Genomic DNA, 19,541 nt, shown 5'->3' with positions numbered 1-19,541 from the left:
ATTGTGAAGGCTACCGTAATAAAGTGAAGGAAGGATAAATGCATAATCCTCACCTCCGTGTCCTTAATAGAATTGAAACTTTCTGATACCAAAGCTTGGAAATTGTACATTCGTAGGCGGGAAACACTGGGCTACAGATAAAACTGGTGGTGTCACATGCATAGGGCAATTATATAATTGCAAAGAGTGTATGTGCATGCGTATGTATGTGTGTGAGTGGGTGTGCATATTTAATATACAGTGAGAGTTGAAGAGTGTTTTGTTGCTAAGAACATTGGTGCCGTTTGACAAACCCTCACCAAACTTTCAACACAAAAAAGGTTCATCCACCACCGCTCCTTCCTCAGAAGTTTCAAGGTGATCTTTCAAGAAGGAGCCAAAGAAAAGTGGGTGGAGGGGGTTCTAAAATGTTGATTTCCCATATTAATTCCCATACGAAATGTCTGTCACAGCTACAGCTCAACAGAATTACAACAAATATGGAAACAAGTTAGAACTTTACTAAGAAAGCATGCTTTTCATTATTTGGTGTAAATCAGTTCAGCCCTTTTTGAGAAACTAGCATTTAAAGAGGTGCTTGGGTGTGTGCTTGAAAGGATTAAAAAGTAGGCATATCTGGATGACTGGTGCCCCGATATGCGCAGCTATAGACAATAAGCCGCGGGTGTTGGCCACATGCAGCAAGGCTGGAGGGAGCAGTGTGGGTTGTCCCCACCAAAGTAGTGTGTTGCAGGGCCTGGCCAGGGGACATGTCCTGCCTCAAGCACCCTGCTGCCATAGCAAAGGTCATGCACAGTGGTGGGTTGGCTGCCTTCAGGGGGATGGTTGGGTGCACGGCCTGGCTGCATGTCCTGCGGCCAAACCACTGCGGCTCTGTGCCCAACCTCCTGCTGCACCCAGACCTAGGCCATTTGCTGTGGGAGTTGGCTGTTCAGAGGCGGATGACTGCTGAGTCTTGACTCTGGCCTGGCCCTGCAAGGCACCCTCTTGTGCGCACAGCCAAGGATAAAGAGCAGCAGAGGTTTAGTCGCCCGCAGTGGGTTGGGCGCAGAGCTCCATCGAAGGATAGGCTCTATGCCCAACCTCTCACTGTGCGCGGCTGAAGGTCGAGGCCAGGCCCTGAAGCCAACTCCAGGGAGGGTTGGTCACCTGGGGAAGGGGGGTGCAGAAGCCTGCCCCTGAAGTTAAACCCTATGCAGTTCTACAGGAGGTTGGCCACCCACAAGGAGGTAATCACAGAACCCCATGCCAAGGCTCTACCCTGCTTCCAACCCCCACCGTGCATGGCAAACAGTCACCGGCAGTGGTGGAGTTGGCTTATAATGATTAATCACTGTAAAAAACAATGGTTAAAGTCAGATTAAAACATCTTAAGAAAGCATGTAGTCTCATGTATTGATTCAAACAATGCTTTGCAGTTAAAGGTTGATGGACAATTAGTGTGTGACAAGCTTTAGTGACCATTTTTTTGGCACATTCTACTATTGCAGAGGTGGAGCTCTTGAGGGGTTAGGAGGGGGGTAGAAAAAAGAGAGCTGGTACATGGGCTTGATGTGGTCCCCTTTAGCACAGTGATGGCTCCTACACGAAGGCAGAGGAGCGTTGCCCCACTGCTCTTGGAGCACTGGTGTAACAAAAGTCGAGGGGGCTTCCCTGCAAGGGACGTGGAGGGGCCCCCTCCGGGCTCAATCAAGAGCTCTGCAGCCCGAGTGCTGTGCTGAAGGGGCCCCCTGGAGCTTGGGAGCCCCCCGCACCGTGGGGGCTGCATGGGCCTGTGTTACCCCCCTGTCTCGGAGCAGTGTAAAAGCAAAAATAAAAAGATAATAACCAAAGGGATTTCTGATGTAATAATTTTATTTTTAATACCGGCCAGGTTGGCTGGGCGGGGCTGAGCTCCTGTGATGTCTGGGAGGAGGAGGTGTTGCTGCATTCCAAAGTAAGCATGACCATTTGGCCTGCCCTCTGGATCCAGCCAAACAGTCATGTGCACTTTGCATGTTCCCCACAAGGTTGCATTCCACAGCCTGGTGGGGAACATGACCGACCTCCCATTCCCCGTCTGAGTGCCGAGCCACGGTGCTCAGACCAATCACAATGCTGCATTGCAGCGTTGTGATTGGCTTGGGGGAGGGAGTCTGTGCACTTCCTGGTTCAGGCCACAGAGAGACGACGAGGGACGGCGGAGGCGAGGAATTAATTGTTTTTTAAAAATGTTGTACCCCTGCCGCCCCTCCACTCTCGTTCCCTGCCAGGTGCTACTGCTTTAGCGACGCCATAGGATAGTGCTCTGAGCACCTGCAATGTCCAGGAAGACAGGTCTAAAGAAGGAAAAAATGTGCACAAGTACAATTGTCTGAGCAAGAAAGTGGTTTTGTGGTACTAATGGTGTCCACTATGTTTATTGGAGCCAAGTCTAAAAGTCCACTCATCAAAGTAAGTGACTTTATGATGCTAGAGGTGTCGGCATTGATACAATGGAGCCATAGAATTTAGATATTCCTCCACAATCATGCCTGTAGCCACCAGTGACTATTAAGGTAGATGGCTGGGCTTTACAAAGCCTTGAGCATGTATGGTAGGTTAGTGATGCTGAGCATTAATATGGTCACCACCACAAAGTGCCAAATGCACACGCTCACAACACAATCACTATTTGGTGAAACTCATCCACGACATGCCTTAGAAATAGGAAGCGTTTCGCACGGTCTATACATTGCAACGTGGAAGCCAGCCTTTTTTCTTTGCAAGTCCCTGTTTTCCCTTCCTGGATGCACTGCTGCACCTTCATGCATCGGAGCTTCTAGTGGAAGAAGAATGGATGTTTGGAAAGGTATTGAAGGTACTTTGTTTACTTGGAGTCAGCTCAGAGGCTTATTTAATGGTGGTTGCTCGTCAACCTGATCAATATTCCAAAGCCTCACTGCAGCTTGCTGACTTTGCAGCTGCAATTCTGTGGGCAGCCATGGATGCTTTTTCTTAGGACTGGCCTAGAGACAGCTTTAGCAGTCTCACCAGCCTCAGGCTTCCCAAAAAATCCATAATTAAAATATATACATACATAGAGGGGCTTTGGGCCAGCCGTCTTCAACCACGAGTCTGTTCAACTGTTATTCACACTTTGCTTCCACACATTACAGCACAGACCAGGGGAGAGCAGGCCATCCATTTCATCCATTAGCTGCCTCGTCAAACAAGGGACAACACTGCCTGATCACACGTGCGTAAACACTGAAAGTCAGTGAGGACTGGTGTGCTTGGGCAGCAAGGCCACCCCTATATTTTAGTTCTATAAGTGTGTTTGCCAACCTTATTTGCATATAATTTTGTTGCATAGATCATATATTTGAAAAAATTGCATGCTTGCCAAGGGCAGAGCTACTGGCTTTGCCAATGTTTGTTTTTGTTTTCTTGTGACTTGGTTCAGACCAAGATAATAATGTGGAACAGTCCTGGGAGAACTTGCAAACTCACATATCCATAATGCTAAGAAACAATGGGGCAGATGTACAAGCCCCTTGCACAGCCGGTGGGTGCATCACGTTGCATGATGAACCGGTGGCGCAGCCTGCTGAGTGATATTTACAAACACAGGTAAAGTCACCCTGCATGACTTAACCTGTGCTTGTAAATATCGCCCCTGTTCACGCAACACTTTGCGTGTTAGGGGCGTGACATGGGTGTTGCTGTGGGTGTTCCCACACAACACCCATGTCCACTGATGCATTTCCAGATTTACAAGAAATCGTAAATCTGGAAATGCGTCAGAAGGCTACACCACCCTAGGGGTAGCGTAGCGAGGTGCAACGAGGAGAAATGTTTTCATTTCTCCTTGTTTGTTTCCTCTTTCAATGCGTGCTGCATTCTACAGCACACATTGGAAGAGGAAATCACCTCAATTGATTGTTTTTGTGCAGGAAGTTGCCCCTTCCTGCACAAAAACAATCTCCCCATGACACAGGCATCCTTGCACCATGGTGCAAGGGTGCCTGCGCAGGCGCATGGCAGCAGTTTGTGTGCCAGCGCAGGGGGAAGCACAGAGATGCAACATATTGTTGAAAATATGTCGCATCCCTGTGCTTTGAAACTAACGCGGTGCGGCGCAGCAAAATGACTTGCTGCACTGCGCTATGTTAGTTTCTTGTAGATCTGCTCCGATATGTCTGAAGTGATAATCTTTCATAAGGGCTTCCTGTAATAACATGTATTTATTGAATGAATATAAAGAACAGAATATACCTAACGGCCCATAGAGGACAGGCTGTTATGTAGAAGCAGTATCGATATAAAAGCCTGTAAACAGGGGGCATGGAGAAATCAGTTTAAATCAGAGCGACTGATGAAGGGAAAAGATGCAACTCTTCCAGTTTCGGTTAGAAGGTAAGATTATAACCAATCTATTCATGCAAACATTATCTTGGGTACAGAAAACCAGAACCACTGAGTTTTTATATGGTCTTGTCGACTGTTATACTCGAGATGCTGCTCTCTGGGGTAAAGGGGCACAAATATATTGCTTTGGCTCATACACTGTCATTTTCCAGCAAGTTTCAGAACTCTGAAGTAAGTGAAATGAGATATGTAGTGCTTTAATTATTTATCATTGAGTTTTATATAGCGCTAGCTAGACCTGAGGGTATCAGAGCGCTTTATATTTTATGTGAATACATTTACAAAAGGTAGATGAGGGGATTGATAAGAGTCAAATTTAGAGAGCAATACAGCATTAAGTGTTTAAAAAGTCACAGCAGAATAACACAAAGACGCACTGAGGAATGGCTTTGTGTACAGAATAGGAAACTGAGGGGCATATCAGCAACAACCGGCGATAATTATCGCTAAGCGCACTTAGCGCTAGGATAATTATCGCCGGCTAGCGTGGATTTTTATCGCTGAGATAGCGTGCTATTAGCAACGCTTATCTCAAAAGCGATAAAAATCCTAGCGCTAACTGCCTAATGTGAGATTATCGCTGGAAAACTAGCGATAATCCCACGAAGTTTGTCGATAGCTTGCTGATAGGGCCTCACATACTTAGCCATGATATCCACCTTCCATAGGATATCATGGCTAAATCAGTTTCAAAGAAGGCGTAAGGAAAGTAGCGATAACAGAGGTCATCGCTACTTTTCTTGTCGCTATGCTGCTTTGCGTGAGGCTTGATAATAGGAAAAATGTCACTTAGCGACATTTCTCCCGTTATCATGGGGAGGAACGCCCACTTTGCATCTCATTAGAGATGCAAAGATGGGCGTTCGGAATTCAGGCGCTAAGGCAAGTTTCACGCGATAGCGTGACCTTGCTGATATAGCGATAACATTATCGCCGCTTTTCATCCGAAAACGGCCGCAAAAGTGGCGATAATTTTTTATTGCCACCTTGTAGATATGCCCCCCGAGAGATTATGAACTCCCAAATAAAAATGTATGCATCTATAGTGGCTCAGCAGCACTTGAGAAATTTTATGTTCTGCTAGGAAACTTTTATAGAATTCAATGCTGCAAAATGATGCTTAGTTTGTAAAAGATTATGTGGCCGGTTCAAAGTTTTGACCAGACGCTTTATCGACGGTTAGGGTGCCAAATATCAAGGCAGTGTAGACTGGACTCCACTTCATGCCTCTTTAATCCACCACCAGGCACTCTTTGACTCATTCTCTAATTATTGCAGGTTCTTTGTATCCCTGCTTTCTTCTTTGTCACTGTTTTTCTTCTTTCTCTTCATCATTCTTTTTTTTAAAAAGTGCTTTTCTTTCTCTTGCTCAGTCTGGTGAGGAAAAATAAGTGCATGTCTTCAGAAATGAGTGCCGATGGTCCTCACTTGCAATCACCGGCTCAAATTAAGCACTGTACACATTACTCCCAGATAAATTCTCTTAAAGTCTGTCAACATCGATTTCGCCATTGCCGATTTTAGGAATAAGATTGCTAAATTTGGGTAATCAATATAAAATACATTTTTGCTATCGAGATGCACACCATTCTCCAGAGGGTAAGAAGCTCTTGACGTTATAAAAGGACGTCGGCAAATCTGGCCAGATAACATGCACAGAGCTGTCTTAAAACATCTGCAAACTGAACAATTGCCATGGGCCCCCACCTTCCAACGGCCCACCTGGTGAAGTGACTGGGAGCCCAATGACTTCTATGAATAATTAAGACCCAGTTTGATTAACAACCACTGAGAAAAGTGTTGCAGTATGCTGATTTCCAAATTCAACCGCATTCACACTTTCAAAGCATAGTTTAAAAATGCTTCGCAACTATCAACTGACACCCCTTCTAGCTCATTTAAATAAAAGTTCATATAAAATATTGTGCAATCCTTTAACGGTGTGTTACTTCGGCTGGTGTGGAGAAGAAATACATTTAGTCTGTCATCGGAGCAGAGGCTCAGCTCCGGGGCAAAGATTTTTGTAGCCAAAGGCAAAACAGCGGATCGCCGTTTGGGCACTCCCCGTCCCCTAGACACAAGCCAATTTGTTTCTAACTGGCAATCTATAGTGGCTGCTTCAGGATTCACCAAACGGCTGCTGTCTACACTGGCTTTATTGTAATGGCATTTTTTTTGCATTTATATAGCGCTTACTTTTCTTGACAAGGCGTTGAAGCGCTTTACAAGTAGCACTCTACTTTGGAACCTCAAGTGGTAGCACCAACCCTTCCCAAACAGAAGCTTGACAAAGACAGCCAAGGGCGATTGATGCTGTCTAGACAACAATAGAAATGAATTTGCAGACTTGGAAAAAACCAAGGGGCCTATTAGTAAGAAGTTGCGATATTTATCGCAAAACGCGCTTAACGCGTTCATTTTTATCGCTGCCTATCGCTGGACATTTTAGCGGGGAAAACATGCTATTAGCAACGTTTTTCTCCATTGTGCTAAAATATCCAGCGATAGCGGCGAAATGCGTGAATATCGCTGGAAATCCAGCGATATTCACGCATTAACGCCAATGGGGACTTAACCTGAAGATCCACCTCCCATTGGATAAACAGGTAAGTCATGTTTTTAGCAGACGTTAGAATGTAGCGATAATCGCGCTTAGTGCGATTTTTTTATCGCTTCGCCTGCCTTGCTAATAGGCGATAGCTGTGTTAGCGACTGCTTTCAGTCGCTAACAGTTTGGGTACGCCCACTTTGCATGTCATTAGCGATAAATATTGCTGACATGCAAAGCGGGCCCCAAACCGGTCGCTATCGCCTAAAAGCTGTCGCTAACTGCTGTTAGCGACAGCTTGCTGATGGAGCGATAGAAATATCGGCACTTTAGCCGCTAAAGCGGCGATATGGCCCTTGCTAATATGCCCCTAATTTCGCCGAATGAAAGCCCGATATTCGGTGAGAATCAAGAAAATATAAAGTGCCCTCATTTATTCTATACAGCAGTGTAAATTAAACAAGCACTAATGCTGCAACGAAGGTCCTCGGGACAGATTGATTAAGCCCTCTAAGCTTTCAGTACCGGCAGACGACGCACAAAAACTCGGGGGTGTTGTTAAGGATTGTCAGATAACAAATTATAATTTCATGCTCGAGCTGGCTGATACAATACGCAGTCTTCTGGGTCTTTGAATGTGCAAAATGGAATATGCCACTGCGATAATGTGAAACAACAAAACATTACAAAACACAACATCGGATCCCGGCTCGGGAAAGCTAATTATATGTAAGCAGAAAGGGATTCGCTGTGAAGCTGTCTTCGCCTCTTGTGGCGTAATTCGGCTTGATTTTTGGTTAAATTGCCGCGCGATAATTGAAAATAAATATACTGATTTCTGCTTCAGCTCAGCCTAGCGTCTAACAAGATGGGGAATCTGCCGGGGCGAGCTCGTGATGCACGACCAAGCATGGAACTAACTGCAGGATCAATCATATTGTACACATCTGAAGTCAGGTTTCTTTGGCCCTTTCTGTTCTGCAGGACACGATTTTTTGTCGGTTCATCCTGCTGACTAGGTGCGATTCCGCAAACTGGGAGACTGATATAACAAGGATTTGCAGTGCAATAGGTCTCGCATTCCTGATAGTTTGAGGTATTGGCGTTGCAAATAATAATGCAACACTAATAGCTCATACTTTCAGTAATGTGAGACCTAGTGCGTTGCAAATGCTTGCGTAGTGAGCCAGGAACCAGCATTGTATGTCTCAGTGCAGTACTGCAAGCTGCTCCTAGAGGTCCCTAGTGAGCAAGGCACCAGCACTGCATGTCTAGGTGCAGTACCTCAAGCTTTTCCAGGAGGTCCCTAGTGAGCAAGGCACCAGCACTGCATGTCTAGGTGCAGTACCTCAAGCTGCTCCTAGAGGTCCCTAGTGAGCAATCAACCAGCACTACATGTCAATGTGTAGTACCGCAGGCTGTTCCTAGATTAGAGGTCCCTAGTGAGCAAGGCACCAGCACTGCATGTCTAGGTGCAGTACCGCAAGCTGCTCCTAGAGGTCCCTAGTGGTCAAGGCACCAGCACTGCATGTCTATGTGCAGTACCGCAAGCTGCTCCTAGAGGTCCCTAGTGAGCAAGGCACCACCACTGCATGTCTAGGTGTAGCACCTCAAGCTTTTACAGGAGGTCCCTAGTGAGCAAGGCACCAGCACTGCATATCTAGGTGCAGTACCTCAAGCTGCTCCTAGAGGACCCTAGTGAGCAATCAACCAGCACTACATGTCAATGTGTAGTACCACAGGCTGCTCCTAGATTAGAGGTCCCTAGTGAGCAACGCACCAGCACTGCATGTCTAGGTGCAGTCCCTCAAGCTGCTCCGAGAGGTCCCTAGTGGTCAAGGCACCAGCACTGCATGTCTATGTGCAGTACCGCAAGCTGCTCCTAGATTAGAGGTCCTTAGTCAGCAAGGACCAGCACTGCATGTCTAGGTGAAGTACCGCAAGCTGCTCCGAGAGGTCCCTAGTGAGCAAGGCACCAGCACTGCATGCTGTAATACTAAGCTGTAATACTAACGCAACCCACCAAAGGAGGGAGAAATACCATCTGCCTTAACTAAGAATGGGCGCAAAGAGCACACGTCCCAAAATAAATTCAGAAAATAAATTTCCAGAAAAAGGATAGAGATTGCCACCATCTAGTGTAATATTTGTAGAAATATATATATTTTTTTATTTAATTATATTTAGAAAATATTATTTTTATGTAACTTACATAAAATATTATTTACACATCTACATTATTATTTCTTGAAGAACTAATAGCAATCAATGCAATGATAATACCCCCCAACAAAAGTTCATCATAAATCCTAAAAAAGACATCAACAACCTAGACAAAAACAGTGTCACAATCAAACACTGTATCTCCCACGCTTCAGTCATACACATTCAACCAGCCTACTTAAAAATACAAAAAGATTAAAATCATGAACATGGACAGGAACATCCACAAGAGTTGCGAATGGAGACCCTGTGTGAATATATTCAGACATCAACTCTTCCATGCAATAGAAAACAGGTGTTTTGAGTAGACATGCGAACTTTACATTGCATCCATATTACAATGTTTAGATACGTTTTCTCAATATACAAAAGACTTTTCTTTTTGTTATATAAGCAAAGATATTTTCCTATTTTGGGGATTTTTTATATGCTAAACAAATCCCAATATGTTTTTATAAATAGGTACACCACTCGGTAGTTCCCGTCCCAAGGTGTGCCTAGAGGTCCCTAGCGAGCATCATAAACGTCCTAAGCGAAATAGTACACAGCTGCTTGAAATATGAGCAATTATATGTTTAAAGTGATACGGCCGAGGTGTCATCAAGGGACAGCTGACAATCCACTATAACAAAACATGCGCGCCCATGTTCAGGTAAAAGAAAAGCATATCCGCCATTATCCAATCTGAGGCTGCCGTGCTGCTTACATTTTTAAAAAGCGTTGTGAGAGACAGAGAGCGATAGAATGTCCGCAACAGCAGGCAGAAGAAAGCCAATTAAGAAAATAGTGCTCCAAGGCTCTAATTAAAGCATACATGTAACAACCTAAGTAAAAGGGCTTGTCCTCATGGGAGGTTACAAATGAAGACAAGGCGGTACTAGGGAGGGACTAACAAGCCTAATAAACAATCAGAAGCCAGTATTTACAAGGACAATGACACAAGCTAATGACAAATATGGGCGGAGCTACAAGTACATACTGCAATACAGCATGTCTTGCAGAGCAGCGCATGCGTGCTGACTCTAGGCCCGACCTAAAAACTATACTGCAAGCATCACTTAGGAGCCCAAGGAGGGGAATTTAGAGCTAGAATTCATTTCTAAAATGTGAGTCACATTAGCACTGATTTAGATTTGGATGGGTGGACGGATTAATGTCCATCAGGGCAATCGGGTAATTTGTCGCCCTGATGACAATACCATCCTCCAAATCTAGAATTACCCGCCAGCCCGGCAGACAACTCTTAAAAATGTCAGGAACTTCCATTACAGCGGGTCCTGTCAATGTTGTAAAAAAATTTACAAATGGCTCTGTCAAACAGGACAGCCACCTGTCAAACTTTTACAACGGTTTTAATTTTTGAAACCAAACTCTCAACGTGGGAGTTTGCTTTCAAAAAATGAAAAACAAATAACTCCCACACCATGGGAGTTTTTTTGTACTGTCCCTCACCGCCAGATTTTACCTAGTGGTTACAGACAGCAAAAAAACATAACTCCATCTACTGTCAATAGGGCAGACAGTGTTATGTGTTAACTTCCGGCGACCTGCTGTTGAAGCACTATCTAGGCAATGGAGCTGACCTAGGCTGTGTATCAACATACTTAAGGTCTGCCTACCTGTAAATCAGGCAAGCAGAACGAGGATTTAGCGGAGAGGGTACTCCCTCACTGCTGCGACAGACTACCCCCTCAGCTAAACTCTAAATCAGGCACATAATCAAGAATTGAGGAATTTTTAATGTTAGACACTATTAGAGACGGATTCTTGGCCAAGTGAACTTATATAAAATGTGATCACATTGGTGAACATTTTTTGTACTCTTGTCAGGGCAATGGAGTAAAATAATCAGTCCTCTTGACGGAGTGTCCATCCTAAGCATTTAGAGATGTCAGTCATCTTCAGCCATTGGCAGGACCTACCATCATGGCGGTTCCTGTCAATGTGTTAAATGTTTGATGGATGGCTCTGTCAAACATGACGGCTGCCCGACAAATTTTCAAAAAGTTTTTTTTAATTTTTAAAACAAACTCACAAAGCGGGATCTTTTTTTTTAAACGTAAATTTAATGACTCGCACACAATAGGAATTTTCTTCCGTTGCGTGAGAGGAGTCTTTATTTTATTTTATGTCCAAATCGGATGTGGAGGCCCATCAACTCAAAATCGACCAAATGATAAATGCAAATCTCCGGTGGCCCGTCTGCCAGGCAATTGGAGGAGTATTTCGGCGACAGAGCAGGAGTAGGCTCCGTCACTGACATACTTAAGATCTGTCCACCTGCAAACCAGGCAGGCGGACTGGAGGTTTGGCAGAGAGGACGTAGTCTTTCTCTTTATGGTACAGCTACTTAAAGTGTGCATATTTGGTACTATTATTATCTGCATTTGTCATATCCAGAGCTACCTGAATAATGCGATTATGGGCAGGTTTTTTTTTTTTTTGCATGATTATGGATCTACGCAGTTGCTACAAAATCCACCATCTGATACATAATTTTCAGAGTCCAGCAAGAAATTCAAGCCCAAAACCATGAAAAGCTACAAAAAAAAGGGCCACACGTGTACAGTCAGTTCATTTTCAACAGTTAACTGGTCACCTTTCAGTTGTTGACCATCTTATATAAGTTTTAAGCTGGTACTAATGATGTGAATCTTTTGCCCAGACAGTATAAATGTTTTTTAGAATAACAAAAGAATGAAATAATGGTGCCACAGAATGTGCTGCATAAGGCTACATAGTTTTCCCTTTTTTGCCACATAACTTAATCAGTCCTACTGCAAGATTTGTTATGTTATGTCGATTTGTTGAGCGCACTTGTCGCCAGTGAGGGCAGGGCTCGAGTCGGGGTACCACGCGGGTGGACGGCATCCCCTCTCTTATTTTACCGGGAGCTCGATAACTGGAGCAAATGGAGCCACACATTCACTCTTTGGCCTCTCTGGGGCGAGATCGGAGCTCATTCAGAACGCTGCTGCTTACGCGCTGGCTTCTCTGATGCAATCGCATCTAAGGGGTGAGCGAGGGGAGGCAATGAGTCTGATGGTGCAAGCCACCTTTCGTGACGTCCCTTCCTGTCGTGACGTCAGCGACCCCCACTTCTTTTTTCAGGACTTGTGCCCTGCGTGAGGGTATCCACGCAAAGGGGACATTTGGCTCTCCTTTGCTGCATAATGACTGTTGCCCAACTTTTATCACTATCTGGACATTTCTAAGGATTGATATCAAGGGGTTCTGTCAAAATAGGAATGTAAAATGATTTGGTTTTTGTTAGGAATGCCTCATGCTGCCCATAAATGCTTCACGGTGCATGGACCGACAATGCAGGACAAAATAGGGACATTAAAAATATAAATGGATATCACATTGTATCAATACGTAAGCAAGAATAATGGCTGCATTACAACATGCATAACATGTCAGCATACCGTAGTAATTGTATAACTAACTTTATTTCAGGCACTGTGGTTCGCTTTACTACTTTTTTATTAAAAAACGGAAAGGTATCAATATATTGAAGATGGCAAAAGAGGATAACGTCGCTTATTTTCGTTCTCTTGCCTCCACATTGTGGAAAGCTGGAATACATTTGTATTCTTGTGCGGATCTCAGAGTGGAGTTTCGAGATACTCAAAATATCCTGCAAAAATCTGCTAGTGGAGGCGGCGGGAGAAATTTTACAGTAAAAGGCTCCATCTGCAAGAACGTGCTGGCTCTAGAATTAAAGTGCGTTTCAGTCAATGTAGAGGTGTCTGAAGACGTCAGGTACCACATTCAATAGGCTTTTAATTAAGTTTCAATAGCATTTTAATCAGATCACCACTTCGTGACCTTCGCTCTAAAACAGTCAACGTATTTTTACTTGGCATGCATTGGGGCTGAGGGGGATAGCGTCCCAAAGGGGCATTGGGAGGAGGGAGGCCTGGTCTAGACTAGAGGACTGTGCACTTTGGACTACATCCCGTATAGGATGTAGCCTAAGAGGTATTTAACCCATAATTTTGATGGGCTGCCACCGGGTACACCTACCAATAAAATGGTGGGTGGCAGCCCCAACATTATGGGTTCAATTAAATTTGGGGCTGCCTCACGTTAGGGCAAATTTTTTATAACGGAGAGGGCAGGCCTCGGATCGATGAGCAGGTCCAGCAGGCGCTGCAACTTCTTGCCGAGGCCTGGAGTTTGGACCTGGTGCCTGGAGATGGGGTTGCTCCTTGCCACGGACCTAGAAGCAGGGCCTAGAAGAGGCTCAGTTGAGTTCGTGGGGCCACCCTTGAACGCGCGGTGCGACCCCTGCAGTGAAAGCGGGATGGGACTGGGCAAGGGAGGTGCCGTGGGTGATGAGTGGCATTATACAAACGGGAGCGGGGCAGGATGTCAAAATTGTGCAGCCTGCCCTCAGGCTACAAATGAGCCCGGAGAGGTCGGGGCTCCAGGAGCAGAGTAGTAGAGGCTGTCCTATCCTTGCCCCCAGTTTTGATGGGTCAAGCTGTCATGGAGACAGGGGCATCCCCAGGTTACTCTGCAGACATGTTTATTTGGGAGGGGACAAGCAGGCTGGTGAGGAGGGGCCAGATAGTGGGGAGGTCTCCTGGGCCAGTCCCCTTTGGCAGAATGTATTGGGGAGAGTATTCTGGTTAGCTAGGTCTCCGGCAGGGGGTATGGAGCAGTTGCAACAGCCAGATGTTGGGTAAGAAAGGGTTCTAAGGACTGCAGGACATGATATACACCATTGGGGGCAGGCAAAGGGTCTCACCTCTTAGGGGGCGTCCCAGTGTCACACATCAGCAATCATTGTTGACATAATTGAAGGGAGCAATGAGGAAGAGGCTGAGGGGAGTGAGGGGGCCTCACCCCTTACACCCCTCAGGGTGTATGGGAGCCAAATAGAAGGGGCAAAGCAGGTGAGCTTAGGGATATTTTGGTCCTGCAGTTCGAAGATGGGAGTGAGGAGAAGAAGGCCAGTAGGGTTGGGGCACTACACACCGGTCCTAGCTTCTTTGTTTCAGGTTCCAGGCCCACGTCACGGTCCAGACCTGGGAGAGCACGGTGCGGCTTACTCACCCCGGTAGGAAGTGAAGGCATGATCCAGAACGGTGAGACAGACAACGTCATGGGACTCGGCTTTAGCTAGTGCACAAAGGTCCAGGGAGGCCTCACCAAGATGGCCAGAGCAGCGGAGAGGAGATTCTATGGACGGGAGACAGCAAGGGTTATGACGGCCCGCAATGCTGGCGATGCTGAGAGGGTTTGATACAGCCTCTCGGTGTTTTGGAGGTTACCCTACAGGTGGGCAATTGGTGCCACAAGGCATGGATGGCACGGTCAGCGGCATGGAGGGGGCCGTGTAGCTGTGTGAGGTGGAACCGGACTACGGGGACAATAGTCCCGAGGAGGGTGAGATTGTGGATATGGGCCAGTCGAGTCCATCAACTCATAAACAGGGGCAATTTTCCAGCAGTTTGGAGGGGGGTAACACTAATCCTAAATCTTGTGACATTTTACAGGTTCCAAGGATGGCACAAGGTTGGTCTACGGAACAGCGTCAGGCACGGGGCCACTTCCATTGGGAAAGTGGCAGGCTTCGGAGCAGGAACCAAGCTTACGGCCAGGTAAGAACATAAGGAATACCACAGGGCCCAGTGATGGTGTCAATGGGAGTGGATGCAGGGTGTGAGGTGGACCAAGGGGAGGCAAGATTGCAGAAGGATAAGTATGTCAAGGGCACAGGGGAAAGACCGAGATACAGAAGCCAGAGGTAGTTAGTGGGGCGGTGATTAAAGTGGCAGGGGTGACATCCGGGCTAGGCACGGATAAGATTGCAGCCTCAGGGGAGAGCGAGGGAGAAAAACCAGGTGACAGGAGAAAGGCTGAGGAGAAAGGAAAGAGAGTATGGAACTCAAGATACGGAAACTAACCTATGTGAGGTCACTAAGCCGCTGGAGGCGCACTTGATGTTGGCCGTCAAAGAGAAAATTCAGAAAGGGGGAGTATATAGTAATGTTTAAACTCCTTCACAGAAAGCTTAGGGCCAAAGAAGGTTCAAAGAAGGAGGAGTATGAGCTGGCAAAAGGCCCTTGAGTGCCCATGACTATTGAAAAATGGACGGCAGCATTTCCCATATACGCCAACATTTCCTGTGAGAAATACCCAGAGAAGGGTGTAGCTTTATTTAAATATATAGATGTCAAACGCAAGTCACAAATATCATTTGGAGGGAGTGCATGGGCCCAGTATGACAATGAATTTCAGGCACGTATGGCATGGGATCCCGAGGCAAAGTGGGGAGAGGTAGGTACAGACCTTTGGCAGCAAACAATGGGCCCAGCCAAGTTCGGCAAGATGATATTCATGGCAAATGGTGGCCGATAGTCTAGCGGTCCTTTCAGGCCTGTCCCACCCAGGCACGGTGGGGAGCTCTGAAAATTGCCAGATGGGTACTCAGGTGGCTTGTTGGAATTTTTCAAAGGGCTATGTATGAGGGAATACTGCAGATTCCGACATGAGTGTTCTAAGTGCTAGGATAGACATGGCCTGTGCAATGCTGTGGGAACACTGGTGGCCCAACAGGGGCACAGTCAGGGAGTCATAATACTCATTGGCACTAGAGTGCAGGGGGGACAGAGGGACATACCACCAGGAACTACAAGGGAGATGGAAGGACCCAGGGTTCTAATCGGAATTGTTCCTATTCCGGTTAAACTGGAACAGTTGATTTCTTGGTTGGGATCTTATCCTAAAAAAGAAGAAGCCCACTTGTTACAGGAGGGGTTCACATGGGTATTCAGGTTGGGGTATGAGGGTCCAAAGACACGGCGTTGGGCTGAAAATCTGAGGTTGGTAAACACACTTATTCAAGTGGTGCGAGACAAGTTGCAAATGGAAGTACATGAGAGGTGAAAGGTGGGCCCATTTAACACATGACAGCTGGAGAAATCAGCCTTTTGTTTATCACCAGTACACCCGGTGGACTTTCAGTTACTGGGTATTCGCTTTGAGGGGTCCTGGTATATGGACAAAGTGCTCCCAATGAGGTGTTCTATTCCATGTGTGCTTTTTGAACGTTTCAGTACATTCTTGCAATGGCTTTTTACGCAAGGTAGAGACCATGAAAAGGTTAGGCACTACCTGGATGAATTTTTCATGGTCACGGACTCCGGTTCCGCGGGTAGACAATGACTGCTGGTAAGTTTTCAAGAGCTCAAGGAAGACGTGGGAATACCATGGGCAATGGAAAAGAATGTGGGGCCGGTACTCAACATTTCCTTTTTGGGAATTGAGCTGGATTCGGTGGCGATGGTGGCTCGCCTTCCATTGGATAAAAATTGGGTATGCAACTGCTGTTGGACATGCTGCTGGCAAAACATAAAGTCACAGTCCGTGTGATATAAGTGCTATTGGGGCACTTCAATTTTGCATGTAGGGTAGTACGGACTGGAAGGATATTTTGTAGGAGATTAGAGTTAACACTATCAGGATTGTCCCTATCACATCACCATGTCAGGTTATCTGCAGGGGTAAGGAGGACTTGCGGATGTGGCACCATTCAATGGCATACCAATCATTACACAGCAGGAATTTCAAGGGGAAGTTCAGATTTTCTCCGATGCTTCAAGTGGAATAGGCTTTGAAATAAACTGGCTCGGGCTCTTCTTGGGGTAAGATGGCATCTGAGTAAGGTCGCTATTCACCTCTTCTCCCTCGCGCCCCATCCTCTGGATGTTTGACCAGCACTAGGGCCATGGAATTTGAACGCTGGGGTCGGATTCGTGGGTGGAAGGCTGGAATTGGTTGTGGGTGGTGGAAAGTACTCGGATGGCTTCTGCTATCGGCGGCGGCGCCTGCCGCAGCTGTTGCCCCTGTGTGTTATCTGGCCACGGTGAAGTGGAAGGTACCTCAGTCTGGGCTGGAGATTCTGAGATACCCTATGGCTGAAGGTATGAATGTGCGATGTGGCAAAGGGGCTAGACAACACTCGGTGCCTTCAGCGGCACCTGCCCAGACAGTCTCCCAACCCCGACTAGAGGCAGCCATTGAAAGTAAAAACCGGAGGAAAGTAAGGGGAACTCTGACCCGGTAAGGGTAAAGTAGAGCAGGCTAAGCAAGCCTCTCTACAGAATGTCCAGGATTGGGGGGGGGGTCACAACCCCTAATTGTTAATTTATTTCCCCCTCAGGTGTCGAGGGGTCACAAATGGACATTTATAAATGGCAGGTAGAAATACCTGGCTCCCTAAATGTTAGCCATATTGAACAAGTCTTAAGTAACTCTCACTCTATTACTCCTGTGAGTGAAAGTAGAGATTCTGGAAATTCTCTCGAAATTGATGCGCGTCCCTGGCTACTAAAAAATGAGGTGACTGTTCTCGAAGCACCCCCATCAGTGGAGACATCAGATAATGCTGTAGAGATGGCATCCGGGGTAGTACCCCCTAACTGAGTCTACTGGGTTACTGGGTAAAGCAATTGGAGAAGGAGGTGATTTAATGTCTTTGGAACTCCGTGCTTTGCGAGATACCAATCTTGAGAATCAGAAGGGAAAAGGCTCAAAGGGCGACTGCTTGACCCCGGATACAATGGAGACTTTTTTTCCCTTACAGATGAGTCGATTTCTCAAATGCAAGCATCTCTGTCACAGTTAAGTAGTAGTAGTGCTCATGAAGATGTGATAGGCTTCACCCACCAGAGAAGATTGGTTACTAAAAGGGGGAAAAAGAAGAGGACTGGTAAAAAAACCCTTAGAGGCTTGTGATAAGGACAATCTGAGGGAATTAAGATGGGATTACTCCGCCATACCGTTATTGCCTCCTGAGCAGTAATGAGGCAAGAAAGAGTCTACATATCTTCGGTCTAAATACTGAGCAGGGTGCACAAGGGGCCGGAAAGGTTGGGGAACCCTCACTGGCATTGATTTTGCAATCATTAAAGTACTTTCAGGAGGATGTGACAAATGACAATCAACAAGCGCATGTTGCCACCAAAAATCTTCAAAATACAGTGAGGAAAATCGGTAAAACGTGCACTGACATTGCTGAGAGAATATGTATGGTCGAAAACCTGACAGAAGTTCTTGAAAATAAGGTGCTGCTTTGAAGAATCAGGGCTCTTCACAGGAGGGGGTTTTGACCGATGTAATGTGGAAGTTGGAAGACCATGAAAACAGACAATGTCGTAAAACCTTAAGGTACCCGAAGGAGTCGAGGTAAGTGACATTAGAAAGTATGTTGTAGTCTTGTTGAAAGGTGCCCTCCCTGAACTGTCTTCCTGGGACTGGGATAAGAAAGTCCAGCCCGCTCATCGATTCACTATGATGTTGAAAAAAAAACGACCAGTGATTCGGTTCGACCATGTGCAGTGTTGGTGTACTTTACGGCAATCTGTGTATGAGTTGGCACGTCCTAATACTAAAACAGATTATGATGGAGTATTTTTTTTCTCTAAACCTGATTTTGCTCATGCTACAGTGGAAAGAAGATGGCGACTTAGGCAGCTCTTCGCTCCTTTTCAGAAAGTGGGGGCAGTGGTGTACCTACAGAATCCTGCTCGGTTAAAAGCTGTGTTTCAGTGGCAGAGTCATAGTTTTACCACAGGGACTGAGGCCAATGCATATTTAAAAGAAATTTTGGGCGGGGGATTCAGCACTAAATAAGAGAGAGATCATGGCAGTTTAGTCAGAATCATGGTAAATGGTGTAGCCTGATTGGTGGGTTGGAAGGGGTAGGGTGGAAGAGTGGAGATGGGATTGCTCGTTTAGGCTCAGGTCAGGGCCTGATTGTTTTGGTTTTGGCGGTGGGTAGTGGGGTTTGGGGGAGGTTTAGAAGGGGGGAATTACTGGCTGGTGGGTTGGGAAAGTGGCAACATTGTTTATTAGTTAGGTCGTATATGATGTGGGATATAATTTGTTTTGCGGGAGTAGCTGTGTGAGTATATGGACAATTTTACAGATTTGGTATGGGTAAATTGCGTATTGCAACTATCAACATATGTGGGCTTAATGATGTTAAAAAAAAAGACAGAAAGTAGCAGCTGGGTTGCAACTGCTTGCTGAAGATATTATTTGCATGCAAGAGACCCATATTGAAGGTGCACAACAGCATTTGTTAAAATCTCTGAGATATAAGTTGATTGGTGTGACAACACAAAGTGTGCGGATGCTGGGAGTAGCTGTTTTGGCTCGTGGGGATGGGCTGCAGTTTACCTGGACGCGGGCGGATAGGTTCGGCCACTGGGCTATTACCGACTGTCAAACAAGTTCCGGGGGAAATGTCTATATGCTTAATGTATGGGAGCAATGTGGATGATCCAGGAGTAATTGAATTGGTCACTTAGGAATTAGTGCTTTGGCTTATGCCTCATATGTGGAGAAATCTAACATCAATTTA

General features: G+C 46.0%; 1 protein-coding gene across 1 annotated transcript in view; it reads right to left on the bottom strand.

The window, feature by feature from the left end:
- SLC9A9 (solute carrier family 9 member A9) overlaps positions 1-19,541 on the bottom strand; it is a 2,902,095-nt gene that overhangs the window by 471,867 nt on the left and 2,410,687 nt on the right. The gene's annotated exons all lie outside the window — the stretch shown is intronic.

The sequence above is a fragment of the Triturus cristatus genome, chromosome 11 (assembly GCF_964204655.1).
Source record: "Triturus cristatus chromosome 11, aTriCri1.1, whole genome shotgun sequence".
NCBI lineage: Eukaryota > Metazoa > Chordata > Amphibia > Caudata > Salamandridae > Triturus > Triturus cristatus.
The sequence above is the reverse complement of the archived record's forward strand: the minus strand, read 5'-3'. Positions and strand labels throughout refer to the sequence as shown.